Source organism: Acomys russatus, chromosome 16 (assembly GCF_903995435.1).
Source record: "Acomys russatus chromosome 16, mAcoRus1.1, whole genome shotgun sequence".
NCBI classification, from domain to species: Eukaryota; Metazoa; Chordata; class Mammalia; order Rodentia; family Muridae; genus Acomys; species Acomys russatus.
In genome coordinates, this window is record NC_067152.1 from 35,024,301 (window position 1) to 35,027,828 (window position 3,528).

The following is a 3,528-nucleotide window of genomic DNA, read 5'->3' on the forward strand; positions in this document are numbered from 1 at the left end:
GGGAAGGATTGGGGTGGTGGTGGATATGACCTTGTTCTGGGAGGCTTGTGCTGGGAGCTGTGAGGTTTCAGAAGTCTCTCTCCCCCATTTAGCACTCTCTGATTCCTGTTTGGGGACTGGGCTGTGAGTTCCCAGCTACTGCTTCAGCGTACCCTGCCCGCTTGTTGCTGCATTCTGCTTCCCACGATGGCCGTGGATTCTAACTCTCTGGAACGGTGAGCTCCGAATTAAATGTTTTCTTTTAGAAATTGATTTGGCCCTTCCCTCCTTTTTTTGGCATAGAGAAGTAACTAAGACACATGTTTTTTAAGCTATCGTTGAGGTTTACCTCTGAGGTTTTGTCGTTGTTTGACTTTTTGAGTTATTATTTCATTTTGGCTTTTCTTTAGTGATTCTATTTCTTTGTTAAGTTCTGCTTTCATACCTTGAATTTTTTCGTTATTTTGTTCAGTTTTGTTTATATTTTCATAGTCTTTATTGAGGCATTTTTTTCCACGTTCCTAATTTATTGTACAAATTGAGTATTACATGATGAGTTGACATCAGGTTCTTCAGGCATGGGACTTAACAGATGAGGTCAGACATTTCAAAATCCATTTATGTTGCTTTCAGAGCAGGAGTTTTTTTTTTTTTAGGTCTTAACTAGAAGTATAAGACCAACAAAGCAATGCTTCCATATGTGGCCAGGACACAATTCACTCTACCTGTGCGAGTGTAAGAGTTGAAATACTTTTTAATACCAGTGAACTGGAACTGACTATCACTTTCTGCGCCAGCCATGACTTCAGTCTTCGCCCAAATCACAAATTCCGCAGCCGATGTCCTTCAACAAACCCAGCAACCAGCCTCGTTGAGGCATTCATTCCCATCTTCTTTAAAGTATTTGAGCATTAATCATTGGTATTTAGGAGTTCTTGTCTTGTGCTTCAGCGGAATTGCTCTGCTTGGGTTTTATTACCATGGGTTGCTGGCTTCTGGCGGACACATATATTGTCTTGCGTTTTTGTGTTGAGATCTGGACATCTGGAGTGACGGCATTTGAGTGTTGCTTGGTGTAGATATCTGGTTTCACCTTCACTGGGTGGTTACTACTGCCTCAATCTGACAGATTGTAAACTGGAAGATGCTTTGCCTTTAGTCTTGGGTTTACTCTGGGTTTTAGGTTTCAGACTCTGTCTAGTCCTAGATCTGAAGTTCTTGTTGGAGCTCTGGGTTCAGGTTCCAAACAGTCCAAGATGAGTGCAGTGGTTGTCCAGGTGACAGGCCAGCAGGTAGGGGGAAGAAACTAATTCTGGAGTTATTTTAAGCAAGACTTGAGGTCCGGCTTCATGAAGAGTGGCAGAGGCAGAACTGGAGGTTCCTTGGCTCTGGTAACAGGTAATAACAAATCTGAAAGGGATTGAGATAGGCTAGGAGGAGGAGCTGAGGTAGGCAGACAGCAGTGTGGCCCTTGGTAGAAAGCAGTTCCGTGGGTTAGCAGGAGATCACAATGGGCTGGAGATTGCCTAGGAGAACTAGGTAAAGCAGAATGGTGACATATACAATTTATTTTGATTATATTCACTCCCCAATCCTCCTTGCAACGTCTCCCAGACCCCCAGAACTTCCCCTCTCCATTTCATATTCTTTCTCTTTCATTATAACTAAGTCAAATTAACCCTGCTCAAATATATAAATATATATTGGTTCAGGACCACTTACTGGTGTATGAACAACCTAGGAGAAGCAACACACTCAAAGAAAACAGACTCTTTGTTCCCCAGGAGCCACCAGTTGCTAATAGCACTTGTGAATTATGAGGCCCAACCCATTCGTGCTGGAAATTTGACTGGCTTGATCTTATGCAGGTTATTTATAGGAGACCACGGCTGCTATCAATTCTCGAGGGCAGCAGCCTCATCATGTTCAGAATATACATCTTGCCCTGTCCTTCCTGACTCCTAGCTCTTCTTTTGTCACCCTCTTACTCATGTTCCCTCTGGTAGATTCACGTGGCTTGGAGTGAGAACAGGGAGCCAGATTTCAAGTTTGGGTACCACAACAACTAGGTGTAATACCGTGCAAGTCACTCAACCTCTCTGACCGTTGTTTCTGCATGCATAAAATGCCAATTAAAACCAGAAGCAGCCTTCCAGAGCCTCAAGTGCAAAAGTAAACATGAACCTGTAAAGCCTTTGGTTAAAATTCAGGAAATGGTATGGTGGCAGGTTTCTTTCTGAGAGAATTAAGAGCATCTCGTGAGGTATTTTGAGTCAATCTTTTTCCCTTAAGGTGACGTCTCTCCTAAATCTTAGTGAAGTGTGTATTTCTCAGTGGTGGCAATGAGATCTTGTAAACCCTTATGTCCCTTCTTTTCTGAGATACCAAGTGGTCAAAGGAAATGTCAGTGGGTGGCCCTTATCTGGCTGGCACGAGCCACTTAATTTTAGAATACCCTTTGTAAATGAAGAATTAGAAAAAACTTGAATTTAATTACATTTTAGGAAATAAATACAAGCTGACTTGGGCTTTATTGTATTGTATTGTATTGTATTGTATTTTGGGGGAGACAAGTTCTCACTCTATAGCCCTGGCTAACCTGAACTTGCTGTGTAGATCCTTGTGGCTTCAGTCTCCCAGAGATCCACCTACCTCTGCTTTATGAGCACTGGCATTAAAGACACGCACCACCATGCCCAGCTATTTTTACATTTTATTGTAATTTGTTTGTGTATTTTTGGAAGGGACGGAGTGCGGATGCCTCGGTGGGTGTATAGAGGTCAAAGGACAATTTGTGGAGGATGGCTCTCTCCTTTTGCCACACAAATTCTGGAGGGGTCAGACTTGGGTCATCAGGCTCCACCGCTTCCCCAGCCCACGGGCTTTACTTTATCCCTGGCAGGTAAAAATTGCCTATCCTTTTGGCATATAGTGTCTGTGGTGGCATTTGCTGCTTTCTCAGGAGGGCGAATGAGGCAAAGGAGAGTTTGGTCTATGAGACTGAGCTGGGATGAAGGGAAGAGTAAAGGAGACCCAGACTGGGGTGACAGAGGTGGGCCAGGTGTTTGGATTCCCAGCATCCATGCCTACTTTCTTTTTCTTTTTCATCAATTTTTAAAATTAATTTATTCTTGTTACATCTCAATGGTTATCCCATCCCTTGTATCCTCCCATTCTTCCCTCCCTCCCATTTTCCCCTTACTCCCCTCCCCTATGACTGTGACTGAGGGGGATTACCTCCCCCCGTATATGCTCATAGGGTATCAAGTCTCTTCTTGGTAACCTGCTGCCCTTCCTTTGAGTGCCACCAGGTCTCCCCCTCCAGAGGACATGGTCAAATGTGAGGCACCAGAGTACGTGAGAAAGTCATATCCCACTCTGACTTTCTTAAAGATGTGCTCCTGCTTCTTCTAGGGAGAGACACCTGTCTTCTACTCTAAGCTCCCTACCTGGAGATGGAACTGTTCTTCTTTCTGACACAGGTGTGTGACTCCACCTGCCAATGAGAGCATCTTGTTATCCAGCCCTCTGGATGGGCAGATGACCCTG

The 3,528-nt window shown here is 44.1% G+C and overlaps 1 pseudogene; it reads right to left on the reverse strand.

Moving 5' to 3' along the window:
• Nucleotides 1–597: 597 nt before the first annotated feature.
• LOC127199884 (ATP synthase membrane subunit K, mitochondrial-like) lies at nt 598–840 on the reverse strand (annotated as a pseudogene).
• Nucleotides 841–3,528: the final 2,688 nt, after the last annotated feature.